Below are 24,472 nucleotides of genomic sequence, written 5' to 3' on the forward strand. Positions count from 1 at the left end.
TTGTTTTTTACTCACAAGCACAAACCCACAAAATAGGGCATCTTGTTTCAGTGTCCCCCTTTTTGTGTTGTATTGGAATAAAATAGGTGACCACTATCTCTTGCCTCCTACTTGTGATGGATATGACCTCTTTCAACCCATTTGATGAAGAATTGCCCCTTGGTGGGAGGAGGAGGAATCTGCATGGTCACAGGCCAACACACATATTACTTGTAAGATGTAATTTGGCTGTAAAGGTGGTTTAGTGGCATATCCTAATTTGCCATGATATTCTAAAACTGTATCTGCCGACTTGGGACCCGCAGATTTCACTGTTTGCAGGTCCTGAACTTGTAGGGTTGGCTTGACATGGACCCTCCAGAGACTACCACAGCTGTGCTCTGGTTGCCTCTGGAAGGTATTCTGAAGCCCGTGGAGGCTGCATGAGCACAGCTCCTGTCATCTCCAGAATGTTAAAGTTGCCAAGACCTGCGGCTTTGATTATTTCTTGGTTTTGACATTCATAGGGGTTCCTGGAACTGAACCCCCACAGATAACGTGGGACTACTGTATATCAACTGGCTTAGATTGTGCACCTCTCAGCAGGTATCTGATATATATTACCAATTTTCACAGGCAATGATGCCATTTTTTGAAAATCTTTGCCCTAGCTTAATTAGGATAAAAGTTGATTCTGAGTCAATTGCTACACTTTGGGAATAAATATAGAAGCAAATGAAGCCCAAATAGTTTTCCAGCTGTGTCAGGAGGTCACATTTAATCCAGATAATGTGCTGGGAGAACTTGAATAATGGGGAAAAATCATAATGTGTAACTATTCCAATATCTTATAATAGATTTGTTACATGGGAGTAGATGAGAAAAAACAAAAAGTTGGGCATCTCCATGGGAGCAATATTTTCACAAAACAGTTTGTAATTCAGATGTTGAGAAATGAAAGTAAACTAATATGCTGTGAAGAAGTACTGAGTAAAATGGAATGAAAGGGCAGTACTTACTAATATGTAGAACTGTTCAGGGTGACCAGATCCAGCGGAAGATAGAGTGCCTATGCCGTTAACCATTAGTTTAGAAGTGGGAATTTGGGCAGGTGCTGCTTTTGAAACCCTTCCATGTTGAGCTGCACCTGCCCAAATTCCCTGTTCTAAACAATGGTTAAAGATATAAGCACTCTGCCCTCCACTGGATTTGGTCACTCTGGTTAGGTCTGAATCTATTGCTAATTCTTATAAATCAGTGTTTTTCAATGTGTGACAACCACTAGAGTAGATAATGAATTTGCAGCGGCGTCACTAGGGTTTGCGTCACCTGCTGCGGGAGGCCAGCATGTCACCCCCATGATGGCCTTCTCCCATGTAGTGGGTGTACCATCACCCCGTCCCCACTGGTTTTTTGGCTGTACCTTTTGATAGAACACAGATATTTCAACATGGTTAGTTTCATTGCATTCTGCATGAAAACATCGATTGATATATTATATTATACTATATTATGTGTGTGCATCTATCTTCTTCTTCTTTAGCATTTGTCCTGTGTGGTGGACACACACGTGCGCGCGCGCGTGCGCACACACACACGCACACACACACGCACGCACACACACACACACACTCCCCTTGCCTGTCTTGACTAGAGCCAAGGCAATTTGCTTACTTGTGAGTAAACGTGACTTAGTTTCGCTTTTCATAGGGCTCAACACATTCATCATCTTAGAGGGGGAACTTCCTTCTCAGGAGGGCTGTGTTCATTGGATCAGGAACACTCTGGTGTCGTTGGATTCCTCTCAGCCTGCCCTTTCCGATAGACTAAGGCAAGTTCGCCTACTCACGAGTAAAAGCACAATAGGGCTTGGTTTCACTTTTCATAGGGCTCAATGCTTTTTGTTTTCTGGTTTTTTTTGGCCATAACTTTTGATAGAAAGGAGATATTTTACTCCTTTTTTATTGCATTCTGCTGTCAATTCCACATCCAACCGTATTTGACATGATGATATTATTCCTAACCACTGCGATTTTACTACATGACTCCCCTCCCAATGCGTGGAAAAATGCCCCTCCCCCTTTCCAGTTGCAGAAAAAGAAATGCAGTGTTGGGAACTCGAGTCAGGTAACTTGGACTCAAGTTGTGAAAATGTGTGATTTTGGGTGACTTGTGAGTTTCATGTGTAAAAGTCTCTGATAAAGACTCGAGTCAGGGCCTCCCTGACTTGGCACTCATCCCCACACATGCTGACTCAAATCTGCCTGTGTCTGGGGTTGCTTGCTTACTGTTTTCACAGCATGGAAAACCTTGTGGGGCCAGCATTCCAACGGTGAGCAGCACGGAGTTCCATCCAGGAGGCAGGAAAGGATTAATGAATGGGGGAGGGGGGAATGAGTTCTTTCTCTCCATCTCTGATAGGAAGGAAGGAACCAATCATTGGAGGGAACCAACCAATCCAATGATCATTAGACAAACTGTGGGCATTTGGATATTTTTATTGACTGAGGGAGATCAGGAGGAGGAGCCCAAGGGGTCTCTTGCTTTACAGTGGGCTGCAAAAGCCAACAGAATGGGAGAAAACTCTTTTGCCGGGTGCTGCTTTCCAACCTTATGGCTTCTCTTGGCTCTGTTGTTACTTGGGGGAAGAAGCCCCACTGAATGACCTGCTGCAGTGGGACTACTTCTGAGTAGAGCTGCAAGGATTGGGTTGTCCTAGTAAGCCTCCCAGCTGCTGCTCGTGAGCCTCCTCCTCTCTCCTGCCGCTTCTGTCTTCGCTCTCACTCAATCCCGCCCACTGCTCCTGCCCTGTTTACAAATGGGCAGGGACAGCAGGGGAGTGTTCAAAGAGAACTCTGACACACACAGAGAGAGCCCAGCAGCAGCTCCATTTTTTCCACAGCGGACTTTTTAAAGGCGGGGGTGACTCAACTCAAGTCCATTAGAGTCACTAAAGTGCCCCCGTTATGACTCTTTTTCAAGTCGAGTCATGGGGGGCAGTGACTCAGTGACTCAACTCGAGTCAAGCCCCACTGGGTCTTCCCAACTCCGAAGGAATGATAAATGATCACATGTTGCATGTAGCCTTCATCACTGTTTTCTGAAAAGAACAATACTGAAAATTTGCAGTCCAGGGTTAAACCTACTCAGTAGAGTACAGACTCTTTCTATTCTTATATTTTTGATCTGTACAGATAGAGCATATCCATAAAGAGCATCCTGTGCTCAGATACCAGGCCACTTGCTTTGCTGAATAACTTAGCTTACCCTTTCTTCTGAAATTGCACCCAGGGCATTTCAAAATGGGAAATGGAAAAAGCATGTTCTCATAATCCAGCTCAGTAAAGTTTGCACAACTTGCTCTTTGTTTCATCATCCCAACAATAAATCTTTCATTTGTGTCAGCTGAGAGTGCCTACTATGTCTGCAAGTGATTACGTCTATGAATTGCATTGGTACCTTTGCAGTACATGAGTAAACGATAAAATAGGAGTTGATCAAGATTCTTTTATGGCCTGGCAGGAAGCCTTTTACAAAACACTCCTGATGCATGGAGTTTCTTCAAGTGTTTCCAATCTCTTGTTCCGTTAACCTCCATGTGCAGGTCAAATGAGTTAAAATTATTCCCCTGTAACATGAAAATCAAAGTTGGCTCATCAGGAATGGCTAGAACATAAGATCGAGTTCACACAATAAAAGAGCCACACTTGGTTTATTTCCCATATTTGTGCCCTATGCTTTATTCCAGTTCAAGCCCACATTTTAAAAAATTCCTTCTGCTGTGCTTTTTGGAGCATTCTCCTTTCCCTGAAGATTCTGTTATGTGGTTCCAGTCTCCTGGCTCTTCTCTGTATTTGCTTGTTTATACTGTACAAACATAATGCTGAATGTGGAATTGGAGAAGTTTTTGTCTTCCTATCATAGATGGAGGACACATTGGTTTCCAAAGGAGGTCTCCCTACATCTTTTTAATGCTGCCTGCAAGTACGCCAAAAGCAGCTGTACTCCACCTGCTGGCAATTTATAATAATTACAGGCATTACTGTAAAACTTATTTAAAGCACTAACTGTGGAAAGAAACCTCCGTTGATCTGAGATGACACAAGGAAGCTGAGTTTCTTATTCCTGAAATATATATTGATTAACACCAACAAAATGATTTGCAAGCTAATACAAGTAAGCATTTGTTTATTTTTGCTCATTGCTGAGACAAACCTTTTGCCCATTTCCCATTTGTGTTTGCCAGCTATTTCTAGTTTTTATTTTTAATGTGTATTGTGGAACTTACGGTACTTCAACAATGCTGCACCAAGATAGCTTCCCTTCAGGGACGTACGGAGGGTGGGGAAGCATGTAAGACAGAGCCTCCCCATCGAAGTCCTTCGAAAAGTGCCGCTGCCGTGTGAGGGGCCCATGCGCTCCCAACCCACACGTAGAGCCTGCCTCGCCACCCACTACACATCGCTGCTTCCCTTCAGTGCTGACTTTACATAGGCTTGAAAGGCAGAACATTTGCTTTTCTGTATCATGGTGTCATTGTTCAGTATTCTGTTCTGTCAGGAAATGTTACACAGGCAGTGGGACGAGGCTATATGAGTGAAGCACTGACAGGAAGGACCTGGGTTATGCTTCCTGGAAGTTGTCAACTCCTAGTACTTGAAATGGTGTAGCACAGTAGCTAAGAGCCCAGTCTTGTCCTTCATCCCCCTCCCCGCTGGTACAGCTGCGCCATAAAGGAGAGCACTGTATCCAACAGGGGTGGGGCAGATTGAGAGGCTTCAGAGGGGAAAGGAGATTTAAGTCCCTTGCTCTTCCATAAGCCTCCTGTTCATCAATGGGTACCGTCAGAGCTGTGTCAACTCTGCACCTGGTGCAAGTCCAAGGAGAGAAAGGGGCGGAGAGGCTGCTGACGGAGGAGATAGGATCCAGCGTGCACCATTTCCACTGGTTCCACTTCCACCCCCTCCTGCAGCCTCCTCATTCTTCCTCTCTCTGTTTTGCCCCCTCCTCGTCCCAGCGGCTGCCTTACCTCTTTTGGCAGCTGCAGTGGGGTTCGGCAGGAGGGTCTGCTGCCTCTTGCAGTGCTCTGCATGCTGTCGGTAGCCATTTTGCAATAGAAGAATTCTGCTATCGCAAACACTTCTGCAGTACAGCCCAATCTAATGTAAGAAACTAAGGCCCAAATCCTAACCCATTTTCCAGCACTGGCATAGCTGTGCCAATGGAACGTGTGCTGCATCCTGCAGTTGGGGGACACTCATGGAGGTCACCTCAAAACAAGGGAATGTTTGTTTCCTTACCTAGGAGCTGCATTGCCCTTATGTCGGTGCTGGAAAGTGGGTTAGGATTGCGCCCTAAATGGTGAATCAAGACTTCCTTGGTTTGAATCTCTGCCATACACTCACTTAGGTGGCCTTAGGCAAACCACTCTTAATGTGTGGATAATAATGTCTACTTTACAGGTTGTTGTAAGAACTCTATTAAAATAATATACATGAAATTCTTTTCTCACTCAGAAAGTATTATACTGTACAAATGTTAAGCATTATTGCTCTTTGTAGTTGCATAGGTACTAAAGTATTATGGGATTTCAGTAGCAGATTAAAAATTTGGCAGTAACTTGCCATGAGAATTTCTTGTCAAAAAACTAATTACTCCAATGCATTTTCCCCACAAATGTGTGACGACTGAAAACATCTCAAAGCCCCATCCAGTGGATTAGTGTTCTATCTTTGATGTATGAATATAACATCTGGTAAAGTGCTTCTAGCATGAACATGAGAGGTTAACTGATGTGTTTGCTTCTGCCATTGCTAGGACCTATCTAAATCCTCATTCTAATTCCTGTGTGACTTAGCTCTGCTCTGCAAATTCCAATATAATGCCCTATCAGAACTTGTGGTAGAGTTTTTCCCTGCCCCTTGCATGGTACTCTTTGAGTCAGTGGTTCTCACATACGTATTTAGCACCAGGACTCACTTTTTAGAATGACAATCTGTCAGAACTCACTGGAAATGATGTCATGACCGGAAGTGACATCATCAAGCAGAATTTTTTTTTAGCAATCCCAGGCTGCAATCCTACCCACACTTACTCAGGAGTAAGTTCCATTTACTATCATTATTAAAAAAGTATACATAGTAGCTTGTTAAAAGTACAGGTCTGTAACATTTTCCCAAATGCAGTCATATACCATAGTAGCATCAGGTCTAATATGTTAAAATAAAATATTGAAATGAATTGGGACCCACCTGAAATTAGCTCGCAACCCACCTAGTGGGTCCTGACCCGTGGTTTGAGCAACACTGCTTTGAGTCTTTGTACATTGATCCAATAATGTGCCAATGTTTTGTTGTATTAAGGGAATGGGTAAGGGTTTATTGGTATGGTGGGCAAAGCCAAAAAACTCTAATTTATTTTTAAGTCACATCCACATGCCTTGGCTGAAAGACCATGAGTAACTGCTTTTCTCTTATAGCTCATCAAACTGTAGAAGGGGACAACTGGTTATAGTTTTGTGTAGAATCAGCATCTGTGCATAGAAAATGGCTGTAAAATGCTGTATCATTATTCATGTCACTGATCTTATAAGATCACTCTCTGCCACTAATGTTGTTGAGCTCTCCTTTTTAAAAGAACACATAACTGATGGATTAGAACGAGTCAGCCAAAATGTTGTTCGGGAGTTTGTCCACACAGTACAAGAGAAGCCAGCTGACTTTCATGTTCGGAACTACAGGAGTTTCATTTTGCCATGGCACGTCTCCATCTCTTATTTTAGCATCTTTGGAACTTGCTAAGAGGATGGGAAATTAAAGATTTATTTGAGACCTTGGAATGCTGGCTTTTAACAGAAGATTAAAGAGTGAACTGTGGCCACCTTGCCGAAAAAGAAGTATTAACAAGAGACAAGAAAGTGAAGATTTGCTTACAAGAGCTCAGGAAGTGACACATACTTTTTTTTGTGATCACTTTTTGTGAATCCTTTGGGGAACATGGAAACATTGATTTATTTTACTAAGTAAACTGCTTTGTGAACTACTCTTGTTGAAAAGCAGTATATAAATATTCTGAACAATCTAATATTATAATATAATAAACAGGCATTAGGAGGATGAACAACCAAAAAATGAAACCTGTGGTGAGAAGTTTTGGAGCATGAAATAATTTCATGGAAGCTCCATTATTGCTGGGAGGCCCCTTGCTCTGAGCTATTCTTGTTGGCATTGATGGAATTTCTTTATGTTTGGAGACTTTTGAGATTGAAGTCCTTCAAACCATTCATTATGGGCAGTTAGTCCTTGGAAATTCTCCAGATGAATTGGTTACTTATTTGCATTCTGAGGCTGAAACTACTAGACAAAAGTAATAGCACATCATCTGCCCATCCTCCATTAGGTTGGCTCCTCTTTACAGGGCAGGGAAACTCACAATGTGATGATCTCATGTCACACATTTTAGTTTATTAGATGTTGGCAGGGGAAAGGACATAAGATGTGGGGCTGGTGGCCTGAATCATATAATTGTTGAATTGTCCTGACCTGGATAACTAGATTGGTGGCATCAAAAGAAAGATTGGGATGATCACATTAAGGAAGGTAACAAGTTATTTCAAAAAGATCAGAAGATTACATCCAGGAGACTACACCTGAAGGTGGATCAGGAAATAGTATATGCAGGGGAATGTAATCAAAATGCAACAAAAAAGGTAGGAAATATAATCTCTAGGAGTGTTTTCAAAAGAAGGTTGCCACTAGGAGAAAATGACCATAGATGTTTGCTCCATAGAATCCTATGGGATTCTTAGGTAATCTAGGGATCCTCTATTGCTAGCTAAGGCCCCCAACACCTTCGTTTTCCCACCCAGTTGAGGGTGCAATGACCAGTTTTGATGATTGGCAGCCCAATCCTATGCATGTCTACTCAGAAGTCCCATTAGAGTCAATGGGGCTTACTCCCAGGAAAGTGTGAATAGAATTGGGCTGCCATTGTCTCATCAATGGTTGCTTCCTAGGTTGAATCTCACCGATCATGGGGTTGGTGAGAATTGTTGAAAGTATGAAGACTTTCTTTTGTTTTTTCCAAAATTGTTTGGTCACAGCACACCAAATATGCTCTTCTAGAAGGATTTAGAGCTCAAACGTTTTGTCTCAATTTAGAAGGCATGAAAACTTCATTTCATAAATCATTTGGATTTAAAGAGTACAGTAAATAACTCTCAATTCAAATTTGGAGTGTTTAACTCCATGGATCAATGGGGGAAGGTGATTGCTTGTTTCAAAGAAAAATGTGGCCTTCCTGGCCTGTCGGTCTGTGGTCTCTTTCCACCGGTTCTGTAACATAGCCACATTACTGGTCTGGCCCTTTGTTCTCCAGGCAGGCACCTTGCACCAGGTACTTGTGTTTACATATGTGTTTCCTGCATGGCTTGAGTTTTGCAACACTGATTTGCTGAACTATTTCAGGGCTCAGTAAATGATTTTGCCACCTCTCCCAAAAAGAAATGTGGCAAAAAAGAAATGTGGAGGGTAGGAGAGTGCTGAGCTAGAATATTGAAGAGTCCAAGGTCACTATTGCCAGGCAGCAGTTGAAGAAAGGATGAGAGCCTGTGTCCCTACCATCTGTTGGTACGAGGCAATAAGTGAAAAGGTAGGGCAACCCCACTTTGTTTTATGCCAAAGCCTTGCACAGGGTTGCACCAACCCAAGGTTCCCTTTGATATTAAAAGCGTTGTATGAACCAACTGGTTTCACGGCATGTGAGAAACACTGAAATGATTTGCTTTTGTTGCCCCTTAAGTTTACCTTCATGTGTACTTTGTTTCAGTACCAATATAGAGGTTATTTAAGTTTACATTTAAGAAACATACTCTTGGGTTTTAAAGTTCCTTTTTCCAAGGACAATTTGTGAAGGCATTCAATTGTAACCTAAACAAAACCACATTTTTTCATGAAACACTGGCTCACTCATTTTGAATCCATGGTGTTATGCCCAGAATTTATTTTGGGCATACTAAATACTGCAATTTAGCCACCTTAGACAAAATAGACTATTAAAACTGAGTTTTATATTGTGTGGTTTGGATGAAGATGTTGTAATGTAACTGAAAATGTGGTTATTGTTTTAATGCTGTCTTTCATTGCCATCAATTGCACAAAAATGTATGAAGAGATGGAAATATAGAATGGCATGCTAGCTTGAATATGCTGCCTAGTAAACAGCTAAACTGGAAATTATAGTTTCCAGCACGGTTGCACGCCTGGGTTTAATGTTAATTATGAATGAGGCATTAATTCTGATTTCCATGTTTTTATGATGATTGGGAGCATTTAATAGTTTTCTTCATGATGTGATCTGGTTTTGCTGCTTTTTGAGAAGTATTTTGCAACTTGGAAATGGTCACAGTGCTCAGTTTTAAGTTATTTTAGAATGTTGTGTTACTGAATATTGTGATATTTTTTCCCGTGATGACAACAACTTGGATTTGGATAATGGAAATGTTGCTGGGACTTTTTTCCCTTTCCCAAATGGGTTGTGAATAGAATTGCTTTTAAGGATTCACAATAAAAACGTTGTGAGACTATCACAGAGCCATTCAGTGTAATGAAATCTAAACTACACTTTATTTAGTATTTTAGGTGTGGATTAATTTAAGTTAGAGCTGCAACAATAAAAATGAGGCAAAGAGCTTTCGGGGCAATTTAAGTTGGGGGATTGCCGTGCATTGCAGCCCCAGTTTGGGTTGTCATCATCCCTAGCAGCACTTTTTTTTCAAGGAAAAAATAACTTGTGACGTTCCAGCCACAGAAGTTCACAGATGATGTAGTATGGCCCCAGAACCTACTTTCAATACTAGAGCTCATCCTTGAATCACGTGAAGTATTGTTACAAAATTGCTGTTACCTACAGATTCAACCAACTATGGATCAAAAATAGTTTTTAAAAAAAAACTGCTACCATTAACATCCCACCTTCTGATGGAGGCTGCTATCTTTTAACTGAGCAATGCTTAAGAGCCAAAGAGGAGAAGCGCGAGGCTGCCAAGAAGCCTTTTAAAGCAGGGGTTCCAAACCCTGGCCCGGGGGCCAGATGTGGCCAGTGACAAGCCTCTATCAGACCCACAGCAAGCCTGTGGTCCCCTGCAAGCCTCTGGCCCACTCAACCGAATGTGACCAGAGTTGTGCTCCAGTTGCATCTGGAGGGTGTTCTGAGGGCCAGGGAGGCCATGCACCTCCCCTCAGAATGCCTTCAGATAGCCCAAGAACATCACTTCCTGGTTTTCCTGAAAAACCAGAAGTGACCTTAGACCTTAGGCTTTCTGAGGCTTTCTAATGTATTTATTTAAATTTTATATTTACAATTTATTTATTTTTCCGACCCTCAACACCATGCCAGATAATTGATGTGGCCCTCTGGCCTAAAAGTTTAGAGATCCCTGTTTTAAAGAAACCCACTTTGCTTTCCTTAGCTGATTCGCTGAACCACGCTCCCCTCTCGCTCTCAAGCCCCAGAGGCTGCCAAGGCCGCCTGCCTGTGATGTCATCAGGTGCAAACTATGACCATACACATAGAGACAGACAAAATTTCCACACGGCAAATCCTGTGATTCAGCTGTGGGACTTGAGCGTACACAGATTTTTATATCCATTGGAGTCCTGGAGTCAAGTGATACCAAGCTATTGTGAAACTTTGGTGCCTGCCATTTTACAGTGTAAAAAAAATTTTTTTTTTTATTTGAAAGATAATTTAAAGATAGTAAATTGATAAGTGAATGGGATCATTTTCATTTGGCATGACTGTGCATGCTTTGAAGGTTGCTTGGGTGAGTCACAGTTGGCCCAGTGGAAGAAATGGTGTTTGTGGGCCCAATTCTATCAAACTTTCCAGTGCTGATGCCATGCCAACAGGGTGTATGCTACATCTCATAGTGGTGGGCGAGATCACAAAGAGCTCCTCAAAGTAAGGGAATGTTCCCTTACAAAGGGGCTGTATTGTGGTTGCTTCGGTGCTGGATAGGATTGGGCTCTGCATTGCACTTTGAATTCCCCCTTGGCTTTCCTAAATCAAGGATATTTTGCATGAGGTTCTTCAGTAGTTAAAATCCTCTGTTCATTATTGGGGACGCTCTGTTTCTGCTGTGTAAGAAAGATTGATTACTTCTCTCTTTAAATTTGGTTTTTTGTTCTAATTCTCTCCCTCCCGCCCCCCCCCCCCAACAAAGAGTTGGAACACTCTTGCTTTGAAGAAAAAGAAAATAGCAGAAGACTCCTGCCATTTTCCAGCCAGGAACATGTTTCTCCTAGTTCTGTCCAGTACAGAGTTGACTTGGGGCTATTATGCCTTGTGTATAGAGCAGTCATATAGGCTTATGGGTAGGAATGTCTCTCCAGTGCTGTCTTGTGGTTATAGTTATTGAATGCGCACAATACAATGTTCAAATTCAGACAGTACCATGCTCCATTTTGCATGCTCCTGCTGTGTATACTTTGTGAGTGTGCATAATTATCCCACTTTTAGGGTCTTAAAGAGTCTTAAAGGACCCTTTATCTAGAGCAGGGGTGCCCAACCCCCGGTCCAGGGGCAACTTGCGACCCTTGACGACTCCCACTCCAACCCGCAGGGAGCCCTCAATCTCCAGTGAGCTTCTGGCTCTCCGGAGACTTGCTGGAGCCTGTGCTGGCTCGATGCAATGTGAGGGCAACTGCTCGACCTCTTGTGTGAGCTGTGGGATGAGGTCTCTCTCCACTGCTTGCTGTTTCATGTCTGTGGTGCAGATGTGATACAGAAGGAAAAGCCAACCTTGCTTTGTGGAAGGTGTTTTATAGGCCTTGAGCTATTGCAAGACATTCATTCATTCATATGAGTTCCATCTCGAATACATTCATTTATGTAAATTTATTCAAATTTGAAATGTAAATTAATTCTTTATTTCCCCGGCCCCCGACACCGTGTCAGAGAGATTATGTGGCCCTCCTGCCAAACAGTTTGGACAACCCTAATCTAGATTGAGAGGAAAGGGGTTTGTCCAATTTGTCCCTCCACACACAAGAGTCCCAACGTTCTAGGAACTGTAAAGAAGGGCTGCTTCGGTAAGTGTAATCCAAACTACAGAGCAATTCTATATCAAGCAAAATCTTGTCATGTTAAGGTTAATTTTTTTAGTGCTACTGTCTCATTTATCTAAATTAGCTAAGAGAAATGCACAAACCACTTGGATAAGCAGGGACAAGGAACTACTATATGTGGTAAATTGTGGTGGGGCATGGACAAATTGCTGTATTTGTTATCCAGAATTCATACCAAGAGCAACCCAAAAGTGCATTGTGCCATATCTGTGATTCATGTTTTGGAATTGTATCCAAGCACTAACAGAGTTTATGTTGCAAGAAGATGGATTTTTTTTCTACATAGAAGAATCTTGGAAGACTCAATGCCATATGCTTAAAATGCAAACATGAAAATTGCACATTTTAAAACAGGAAAAGAAGAGTGTGTAAGGAAGCCAAATAATGCATCATCCTGTTAGAGGAAATCATTATTTTGTCTTCACATGCTCTTCAGGAGGATTGTCTACCACTCCAATTTTAGAGTGGTAAATGAGACCAAATCAGCAACCTTATATGATAGATCTGTTGTCAGATACAACTTCATACTACAGAAGTAATGGGCAAAGGGGCCCCTTTTCTAGTGGTGGCTTTCTTATACAGGTCCAGCCTATTTATACAGGGATTTTTTTAATACACGGATTTGACTCAACATGAATGGCCCCTGCAAATGAGAAGAAATGTGCTGATCCCTGGAGAAGGGGAAAAATGCATCCCTTTAAAATCAGTTTAAAAAAACTGAACAGTCCTTTAACAACAGCCTCCTTAATGAGAGAGAGAGAGGGCAGCTGGCTGACAATCCATCAGTCCTTCTGTCTCCAGGCGACCCCTCCCTTCCCCCTGAGCATGTGAAAGAAAGGTGTTGGCTTTGCAATGGTGAAGGGAGGGACTGTGTGAAGCGCTTGGAGGATGACTGATTGATGGATTGTCTTCTTAATGACTCTTATCTTAGAGTCAAAAGGTCAGCAAGCCTGTTTTTAAATCACCAGAGCAAAGAAACTTTGTTTTTTAAATTGATTTGCTATAGTGCGTTTTTTGCCATCCACATGAGTGCTTGGAATGGAACCTGCACGAATAATGAGGCTCAACCTGTAGTTAGCAAGCGTGTGATCAACTGTCCCTTTTTAGCCGTGCAGTCTCCTCGTTATCTTGTTTTAGATTGTGAGTTGTACAGGGAGCTATTTATTTTGCTATGAAAACCACTTTGTAAACTTTTTATGTAACTGTTTGTATTAAAATAATAACAATAATAAATGGATGTTCAACTGATTGGATATAGCTGATCACATAGCTTGGCACTCTGTACCATGAATTAAGGATCAAGGTGCAAACTTTCCTGGTGTTTCTGGACCATATCCGAAACAACATAGCATCTGTGAGCTGGATTTTATTGAACTCCAGAGGTATTTGCTGCATGATTACCATCGCTATGCATCTTAATGGGATCATTAGAAAGCTGCCTCTAAGGTTTGGTGGTTAGCTCAAACTGATATGCCATGAACAAGTATACTTATGAGTTCACTTTGCGTGTATTTGTACACACACACCCATAAACTTATGTCTGTGAGATAAAATGTTTCCTGACTTGAAGTATGATGGCTAATACCTTTGGATGGCAATGCTTTTTGTCTGTATTATTAAGGCTTATAATCTAACACTAATTTAATTCAAACAGTTCTTCCAGAAATGCCCCTCAAGTCGTGTGTTGTAGTTTCCCTAAGAATCCCCCTTCCAAATTTATATTGGTTTCTGGAAAGGAGGACTTGTTAGGAGCGTTTTTCCAAATTGGCCACAATAATCCACTGAGATCTGCCAGCTGAATCATTGCTATGGTTGTGCAGTTGCCAGGAGGAGTGAGTGCACTTGGGGAGGGGTTGAAATTTTCACAATACTGCCCTGTTATTCATACCTCTTTTCTTATATTTGGTCTTCAAATGTTGACTGTGCTGGGTGCACAAAAATGGCTGCCTGCTGCATATGGTAGTTGTATGCAACTGATGGACTGGGCTGCAATGGAGGTAGTCGGGGCTGGCCTTAGAAGCTGTGGGGCCCAAATGGAAAATTTTTTTGCACAACCAAGTCCTGTAGAATCTTAGAGATATACGGAGGGGCTATCTGTGGATCGGGTCTGTACCCTTCCCCCACACACCCCCTTCAGAGGAAAGGGGAGCTCTACTCGCCTCCAGAGGCCTTCTGAGCCTAGCAGAAGCCATGCATGTCTGTCCATGGCCTCTGCTAAGCTCAGACTGACTCTTACAATCTAAAACATGTGACTTCTGGTTTTTCAACAAACCAGAAGTGACTTTTTAATGCCTTATATTAAAATTATATTTAAATTGGGAGACCTGGGAAAGCCCTGGAAGAAAACCGGAAGTGATATTTTTAATGCCTTATAAGGCACTGGGAGGGGCCACCCGATGCCTTATAAGGTGTTAAAAATGTCACTTCCAGGTTTGTTTGCTTTTTTAAACCCAAAGTAACGTGTTTTTGACTCTAAGAGTTAGTCTGAGACTAACAAGGCTGTGGATGAATGTGCATGGCCTCTGCTGGGCTCAGAAAACTTCCAGAGGTAAAGGGAGTAAAGGCTCTGGGACGGGGAGGCGTTTCCAGAACCCCTGCGGATTCGGGGGCATGCCTGTAAATAAAATTTATTGTAGATTTTATATCAGCAGCAAGAACCATTTTGAAGGCAAAATTAAGCTTCTTTGACTCTAGGAGGCTTTGACAGTACTTCTCCTACTATCCTTTCTCGCAGAGAAATATTTTGTTCACCATAGGGGTAAGTTATTTGTGGCCTTTATCAACCTACATGGAGCTTTTGACTCCACCAATAGGGATATTTTATGGAGCAAATTAGCTTCATGGGGGATTGACCCCCGACTGCTATTCCTAATCCGAAGACTTCATTCTCTCAATTTTTGTCGGGTCCATACGAATAGATCTGGATCCCTTTCAGATAGGATCTCAGTTACCAAAGGGGTACGTCAGGGTTGTATTTTAGCCCCTCTCATAGTTAATTTATTTTTGGCTGACTTACGTTCCTGGCTGTCCCACGGTGATCGATTTGCTCCTGTCCTTAATGGTGTCCCCCTCCCTATTCTACTTTATGCTGATGATGCTGTTTTGCTATCTGTGTCTAGACCAGGTTTGCGTCACTTACTGACGAAGTTCCAAGCTTACTGCCTTTCAAACGATCTGGTGATTAATACGGAGAAGACCAAAATTTTGGTCTTCCTCAAGTCTTGGGCACCGGTCTCGTGGAAATTTGGCAATGATTCCTATCAATAAGTAAAATCCTTTAAGTATCTTGGGATTACTTTTCATCATTGCCTTAATTGGTCCTATCATAGGAAATTGGCCATTTCCTCAACAACACTGCATCTTAATGCTATAGCTCATTTCCACTTTAATTGTGGAAACCAATATATCCCTGCGGCCCTCCAGATATTCCAAGCAAAAATTCTTAGCCAACTCCTGTATGGAGTTCCTATTTGGATCGAGGCCACGAATAAAGAACTGGACCAGGTAGCGTCTACCTTCTTTAGATTTTTGATTTTAGATATATTTTATTTTAGATATATTGGGTGTCCCAAATCTAATTAGGTTATCGACCATGGCCTTGGAACTCGGGATTCATCTCCCTTCTACCATGGCGTGGTCTTTAGCCTTTAAATATTCGCTGCGCCTCCATTTAAACTCTCAGCCTGATTCTCTATGATCTTCTTAATGACTCTTATACCTCTACCTGGTTCAGACTTTTCGAAGTTAAACTTCAGTCTCTGGATATCACGCTAGAATCTCTTGCTGATACTGATATTAACCAGGCTCATTCCATCATTAAGTCCAGACTTTTTGAGGTTGAATCCCAGTTTTTCTTTTCCAATATTAATCCCACCTGTTCCCCCCATTATTTTGGCCTTTTACCATCTTTTGCCGTATTTCTAATTATTTCATGGAACTAATCAATCCAAGTAAGAGGCGAGCTTTTCTGCTCCCCAGATTCAATATTTTCCCCTCTGCAGTTCTTGAGGAGAGATTCCACAACGTGCCATTCGATAGCAGGTTTTGCAAATTTTGTTCTTTGGAATCCGATACGATGGTCCATATCTTGTGTTACTGCCCTGCTCTTCGAACATTGCGCAGTACCTTTTTAGACCCAATTTTGTCTGTTCTCTCTGGTTCATGATGTCTTGCGTTCTCTCCTGGAAGATACCTTTGTGGCTATCACTGATTTAGTCGCTGACTATTTGCTAGTTGTTATAAGGAAACTATCTTCATATGTCCCATTAACTTAAATTTTTATGCTGTGGATAGAACCCTGATGTATAGTCTGTGTTTCTTGTACCCGTTATAAACTGTTTTAATGCCAATAAATGTTCTTGAAATTGAAATTGGAAATTGATTGATTTTATATCTGTGTGGTAGAATGGAGCACAAACAAAATGTGCACTTAAGAATTGCATGTGAATTAGTGTACCAAATGAATCTAAGCACCTTTTAATTTTTTTAAAAAAATTGCATACTTGTCTAGAGTACACTTGTATGAGTAGATTTGTAGAGTATACCTGGCCCCCTTAGCTGTGGAAAACAATTTAGAGCAATTGGTCCAATTGGCTTAAAGCTGGCCCTGAATGTAGGGATGGATTTGAGTGTGGGGGACACTCCAAATTCTTTTGCTCACAGACTTTGTTAGGTCGCCTTGTCTTGTTTTTCAACCTTACTTACTCCATGGGCTTGTTGTTAGTATAAATTTTACTGAAAAATGCCATTGTAATAGTAAGTAATATGAAGGTTTGCATAAGAGCATAGATCTCGCTGATTTAAATTATTTTATAGGGGACTATAGTTACAGGAGCATATTCGTAATAGTACACTTGTGTGCATTCTCTAACAAACCTATATACTTGAATGTATACACCACTACACATGTCTTAAGACAGTCACATTCACAACTCATCTGTGTGCCCACACACACAGACACTGCACATTTTCTTTACTGTTGGGTGTTTGCTAATAACTTCTATACCAAGTGTTTATCTGTAGGTAGGTGTGTATGTTGGTAATACTTGCTTAAATGTTAAAAGCAACGCACACTGTAATTCTGTGCTTCTCTACTCAGAAGTAAGCTTTATTGCATTTAATGAGACTTACTCTAAGGTAAGTCTGTATAGGATTTCAGTCACATGCATCCATCTAGCCCAGAGGTCACGTTGCCCCAGCCTGGGAAATCCTGTATCTGCCCCTTAAGGGGCAGGGTGAGAATGGTGGCAACACAATTGCCGTGATCATGCAACTGCTGGGGACAGAAGGGTATTTTTTTTTTTACTTACCTAAGCTAGCACTGGCCTCTGGAGGGTACAGGGAGCCCTGTGGACCCCTCTTCAGGGCTCTCCATGCCTTAGAAAAGCTAAGAATAGTGAATGCAACCCACTTTTGGTTTCATGATCACAAACCAGAAGTGGGTCTCGATCGCTGTTTTTAGCTTTTCTGAGGTGCAGGGATTCCTGCAGAGGGGTTGTGGGTCTTCCGGCACTGACAATGACTGACACTGACAATGTCAGGAAACAGACACTGGCTTAGGTAAGTTTAAAAAAACCCTTCTGTCCCCGGAAGTGGTGTGATTGTGTAAATCGCATTGCTGCTATCCCCTTGCCCCCGCACATACTTACAGCTTCTCAAACTCTTCCAGAGAGTTTGGGAACTGCGGATCTAGCCCCTTTGCGGTCAACATTGAGTTAACAGTAGTTTTGATTTTCAGTAATACTACTTTTTTTCTCAGTTATAACAACTTATAATGCAATTTTTCTGCTCTGACTGGAACTGCAGCTATGATTAATTGTTAGTTTATGCCATTTCCAATTTAAGCATAAATCTGATTTAGCTTTTTGAGGAACCTTTGTGGCTTTCGCATATGAATTATTGCCCTTTTTCATTCAACTCTAGACAATGTTCATTGAAAGCCATATAAATCAGGAGAATGGAAGAAGATTGATTTCTTTGTAAGTCTGCTTATTGTTGCCTCCCAGTTTCTGGACTGAAACTTGTTTGAGTAGATGAACAGAGAACATGGAAGGCAGATTTGGTCTGCTGATTTATACTGCTGCCATTAAAAAAAAGCCTTAATGATGCATGACAACTTGCAACAGGAAAAGATTTGCAACACAGTGCCACTGAGGACTCTGTTGGTGGTCCAATTCCCATTTACAGGAGAGAGTTCTAGGCAAAGGGTGTTAGCTTTTGTGTTAAAAGACCACTTTTGGCCATAACCTAAGCACTGCTGGGCAGTAGCCAATGGAGCAAAGCTTTCAATATGGAGTTTCATGCCTGCATAAGGCAACTGTAGCACTGTCTTCTTCAGTGCTAGAATTTGGTTGCCTGGGGGAACGTTGCTTCATGAACCATCTCCTCAGGATTTTGGAAGCAATGCTGTTTCCTTAGTCCTAGAAGAGTTATTTTGGGAAAACTGAATAGTAAGGGAATAGCTACTAAGAAGTAGGCAGTTTTGCTAAGCACCATAACCCCAAGCTGGACCCCCTACCCATGGTAGAGGGCTGTATTTGGAGATAAATGTATCTCTTCTGGTCCTCTTCTTGGTTTAAGCCCATCTATTTATTGTAGGTTTAATGTCACGTGGTCCACATTTATCCACATGTCAGTGGTTAAGGCCAAATCCTAACCAAGTTTCCAGCACTGGTATAGCTGTGCCAATGGGACATGTGGTGCATCCTGCAGTTGGGGGGGGCACTCACGGAGGCCTCCTCAAAGTAAGGGAACATTTATTCCCTTAGAGAATTCAGAGCTGCAATACCCTTATGTTGGGAAAGTGGGTTTTGATTGCACCATAAATGAGTATGAACAGGTGAAAAGGCAGGTGCAACAGAATATTTGCACCTTGACTAAATGGGCATGCTTGACTAAATGGGCATGCTGCTTTCCTTCTCACAGCTAAAGTGGCAGCACAGGAAGGGCTATAAGGACTAGGTGGCACCAGAAGCTCTTGTATCTAAAGGAGAAAACCTTTATGTACTCAGGTTGGCAACCTTCAGTCTCGAAAGACTATGGTATAAGCCTACAGCACCCGGTATTCCCAGGCAGTCTCCCATCCAAGTACTAACCAGGCCTGACCCTGCTTAGCTTCTGAGATCAGACGAGATCAGGCATGTGCAGGGTAACAGTTGCTGCTATGATGTCTTAACTTACAGATTCATTTGTTTTCAGGGGTTGTACTCATTAAAACAAACAAGTGAAGGCAATATTTTTAAATGCAGATTTGAAACACTGGGTGGGTTACCTCAGAATGCCAGATTCAAACCCAGTAAGTGGGTTATTTCAGAATACCAGATGCAAAGGAGGGCACCAGGATGCTGGTCTCTTATTGTCTTGTGTGCTCCCTGAGGCATCTGGTGGGCCACTGTGAGATTCAGAAAGATGGGCCTATGGCCTGATCCAACACGGCTGTTCTTATGTTCTTAAACAGTAAACAAATGTGACTTCAGCATTTTAAGATATGCAGATGATATTTCAGTGAAGCCCAGAGCATGTCACTTTGCATGCAAATCTTTCCTTTTCCTTTCTTAAGGAACTCAAAGTTTTCAGCTTTCCACTTGCAAAAAGTAGCCTGCACTTTCACATAGGTAAAAGTCCTTTTCCTTATTCTACTCTTCATTTTACTCATTTTTACATAATTATTTCACTGCTAAGGTGTCTATAGGCGCAATGAATTTGCTTTTTAAGATAGTCCTCACACTGAAAAACTGTGTTGTACCTCTCCTTAACAGCAAGAGACAATATGAAGGCCTCTCCTATGAAGTTACACTGTGCTCAGTTATTTCTGTTGGAGTGGAATGACAGTACCCTGAACCTGCCAGATTTCTCCTTTTAGTGTTGGGTCCCTGATATGTTTAACTGCAGCTGGCTCGTGCAGCTGTAATTAAAACCCCCAACACTAAATATGTTATATGGGAATAAGTTCTGTTCTTTTCAATGGGACCTACTTTCATATAAAGGTGTTTAAGAGTACAACATAAATTGAACACAGATGTACCAAGGGAGAAGTGTAAACCCTACAGTGGCAGGTGTGCTTCCAATGGTCATACCAGTAGTAAACTGGTTGTAAAAATGAATCCCTAAGCAAGCGTGTCTGCAGATACAGTACTTGAGGCCAAATCAAAGTTACCCTGAAATGGCTTTTCTGCTTGGGCTAAGTTCAACTCTCAGTCCCCCTTGACACAACCCCATGGAAATCACAAACATTTTAATGAAGTAGCTTGTCAGCAGGATGCTTTGCGTATGCAGAGCATGGTCCAAAAAGTTTGGCTAAACTCGGTAATGAGCAGTTTTTTTTCAGCAGTTGGTGAGAATAGTCTTTCTTGCTTTTTGCTCCAGAGGCAAAAGAAGCACCGCAGGCTCTTGCCTATAAGTTGATCTCACAGATAAGTCGAGGGCACGTTTTGAGACCCAAATCACGGAATTTTCTATGACCCTCGGATAAGTCGGGGGTTAAACTTAGGGGGGGGGGGTGTCTGACTATAATTTTGACTGATTTTACCTGAAGCCAGATCCTGAAAAATAACCTTCCAGTAATTGTTACCTAAAAACTGTACAGTTTCTAATTTATTAAAAATACAATAAAAGATCATAAGATGCATTTTTGTTCATTAACTTTTCAAATTCTGGTCTTCACAACCTTTGCGTAAACACTGTCAGAGTAGGTGCCTGTAAACAACCTACCAGTAGAACCATCAGTCAAATCCTTCTTGAAGGTGCCTGGTGTGTGAAGCCAGAGGCTCTACATATAGCATGCAACATAAACATGTAATTGGGTGTGTGCAGTTCAGTTCACAGCAGGGAGACAAGCAACAAGGACTGAGCTGCGCACAGTTGCAGCCCTCTTTACTCAGAGGCAGACCCACCGCTTTTCATGGGTGTTACTCTTAAGCAAGGGTGCATTGCAGCCTGGGACCTTGTTTCAAAGGGAAATGAGGATCACATCCTGGGGTTTTAAAAACCAGACCCCTAAACTTGGGAGGGGAGTGAAATTCTTTGCAAATGACTTGCCGGGAATGTTCTGAACAGCAGCAAAAGAAGGCATTTCCCTTCTTCTCCACACTGGCAGGCAGACGAAGAGGCTTCTGGGAATTGTGGGGAGACTTTGTGGGAGTATATGCTGCATTCCATAGCAGCAGCCCCTTACAGACCAGCAGAAGCGCCTTCATTTCTCTTCCTGTCTGGAGAACAGGCTGCCTCTGAATACCGTAATTACTGGTAAAAATTCTCCTTTTCCTCCGTCTGTTTCCTGCTTCTCAGCCCATTTCCACGCCCCCCCCCTTCACCAGCCAGCTGCTGAGCTTCCATAAGCTCCCAGAGGACTCTGCCTCATTCACCGCAGTGACCCGGGTATAAGTCGACCCAGGATCTCAGCCTCCATTTTTAGGCATAATTTTTTGACCTATAGGCGAGTATATACGGTAGATTCCTTTTTATCTCTCTGGTGCCCCACCCTAACCTGCAGAGTTGCATAGGATTCTCCTGGCTGCTGTCCAGCTCCAATGTGACTAGAACTGAAGTCGTTGCCAAGCATGGCATTGCTGATGGTGGCCAAAACAAGCCGCCAATGTCAACGGATCAGGAGGGGGTGGAGGCACAAGAGGGACAAGTCACAGGGTTAGATGTAGATGAGGAAGAGAGAAACAGAGACAGAGATGGGAAGAGAAGGGAGCAAAGATGGACAGAACAGGACATTTGTTTGTTTATAGACCAGTTTTCTAGAAGCTTAAAGTGCTGTACAAAATAGCTAAAAACAACACATAAAAATACAGGTTGCGTCTCATTGTTCACAAGGGTTCCGTTCCTGGGCAGGAGGTCTGGTCTAGAGGGTAGAGCCTCCGTTAGCCTTGAAGATAACATCAGAAGGTCGCCAGTTCAAGAACACCGGCAGCTCACTGAATGACTGAGAATGGTGAGACCTTGAAGCAGCTGACAAAGCAGAGCTGAGTGATTCCACCTGCTCTTGGTGTGAGCAAGAAGTGTCTTGGCTGCCCTCCACGTGAGAGATGGAGCTGCTTGTCAGCCTGCCTGGGAGAACTGGAGGCCAGAAGTGAGACCAAACCAGGAAGGTCCATTCTGAAATGTTGTCGGTTCTTGAAAGAGAGAACCTTTATGAGTGTAAAAATTCCCTTGAAGGATTTAGAAATGCCTGCCTATGTAAACCGCCTTGAATAAAGTCAGAGGAGTAATTCGATGACCAGAAAGGCAGTATATAAATACCTAGTTATTATTATTTTTAGTTATTATTAAAGCAAATCAATTTAAAAAACAAAGTCTTTTTGCTCCAGCCTTGCTGACCTTTTGAAATGCACAGAGAGGCAATCAGTCTCTCTCCAGGCGCTTAGGCTTCATTAGGAGGCAGCAATCCCTCCCTTCACCAGGAGCTGCAGTGAGGGGAAAGAATGGAGAAGGTGATAATCACTGCCATTAAGCCTTCTTTCATGTGCTCGGGGAAGGGAGCAGTGAAGCTGGAGAGAGAATGATTCATGGATTGTCAGCATTAATGCCCTCTCTCGCATTAATGAGGCTGTTGTTAAAAGACTGTTTTCCTGTAATTTAAAGGGTACTTCTCATCACCTTGAAATTGAAAAATCTGTGGATAATTAGGTTATACCTGTAATCACTTGCATCACTGTCTCTCCACAACAGTAAAAAGCAGTTTCTTAAACTGTGATTTTTAAAGGGATACATTTTTCTCCTTCTCCAGAGAGTAGCACATTCCTTCTCATTTGCAGTGGCCATTTGTGTTGAGCTAAATCCGTGTATAAAAAATCTGTGTATAACAAGGTCGGACCTGTAAATGCAAGAAAATAAAAATGGTTAGCAATGATACAAGGAGCTGATAAAAGCATATCATAAAAGCAAAAATAAAACTATAAAATCAGCGCAGAGTAACACAACCTATACATACTGATTAAAAAAGGATGTCTAGGGGCTTCACCCCCCCCGTCCTGAAAGCCAAGCAAAGTAAATATGTTTTTAAACAGCTCCAGAAATTGAAGAGGGGAACTTAGGAGAAGGTGTGAGGGGCAGTAAATAGAGGTCTAGTCAGTATCCCTGCTCAGAAACTCTTTCCCCAATAGGAGACTAGAACTCCAAGTGGACCAGGGATATTATCATGAGTTTCTGGCTTTGTACCTTGTAATAAACTTTTTCCTGCATCGAACTACATCTTAGCATGGTTACGTAGCTTCAGAAGAACCCTGGCTATGTCCTTCCCCTCTCCTTTGACACTGAACTTCGCCTGTGGGAGGGGATGGAGAGAGCCAGGAGGCCATTGTCCCAAATGCCCACCATTGGGAGGGAAGCTGTAAGCAATGTGCATCTGTATGTGTAGTTACTACTCCCCTGTTTTGTGGCCCATCACAAGGACATAGTTTGGTGCCATTTTGAAAGAGTTGCTCGTAGCTTCCCTGTGCTGCTTGTGACTTTCTAAAACAAATATTTGTATTGTGGTGGACCTCAGCCTACCAAAGGGGGCTTTCCCTGCTGGTCACCAGAATTAAATTTCTGTTTGCCTCTGGAAACCTAGTGGCCATATTTGTGGAGCTCTGATGCTGTATGGAAAGACTGTAACTGATTATACGCAGTGCAAATTCAGTATACAGCATCAACTTTTGTTTGCAACTAATATTTGGCAATTTAAAAGGGATTCCTTTTAGTGCAGGTTTTTATGTGAAGCTGTTTACATTAAAGTAACATCCAATTAAAATGTATTATGTAACCCACATCAGAGTTGAGTGCAGATTTTATGTTTTAACTGACATATGGCCTTATTTATGAAAATAAAAATCATCATGTTTTGATGATATGTTCATATAATGTATTTGGAAAACCATGGGGGAATGTTTTTACAGAGTAAGCTATTATTTTTCTGGGATTCATTAGGTTCCTTTTAACCCATGTGCGCAATTGCCCTCCCCCACCTCGATTCTCAACTCTGGAACAAAGGGGCCAATATCTTATACAAGAAGAGATTGGGAACAGGAATGAACAAGTTGTACAATACCATCCCATGCTATCAGTAGTCTGTGTTTGGAAGCATAGATTCATTTAACTCATTAAATAACAAAACTTTTAAATGAATCCCAGATCTGGTGTTGCAGGCAGGGTTCCAGAAACTCAACTGTCAATTGGAATACATTTTTGTTCCTATTGAATTGGGACCTAATGATTTTACTCCACATTGATTGCACAACGGGTCTCTTACATCAGGTGCACAATTTGCATTCTCCCCGGTAAAACCGGTTTGGTTGACCAGTTAAGGGCCCAATCCTATCCAACTTTCCAGCACTGATGCAGCTGCAACGCAGCCCTGAGGTAAGAGAACAAATGTTCCCATA

The 24,472-nt window shown here is 42.2% G+C and overlaps 1 protein-coding gene and 1 pseudogene across 1 annotated transcript in view; one reads left to right on the forward strand and one right to left on the reverse strand.

The window, feature by feature from the left end:
- The window catches only part of GLIS1 (GLIS family zinc finger 1), a 249,797-nt gene that overhangs the window by 130,611 nt on the left and 94,714 nt on the right, over window positions 1–24,472 (forward strand). The window lies entirely within an intron of this gene.
- LOC136650809 (5S ribosomal RNA) lies at window positions 19,150–19,269 on the reverse strand (annotated as a pseudogene).

Source organism: Tiliqua scincoides, chromosome 4, assembly GCF_035046505.1.
Source record: "Tiliqua scincoides isolate rTilSci1 chromosome 4, rTilSci1.hap2, whole genome shotgun sequence".
Taxonomy (NCBI): domain Eukaryota; kingdom Metazoa; phylum Chordata; class Lepidosauria; order Squamata; family Scincidae; genus Tiliqua; species Tiliqua scincoides.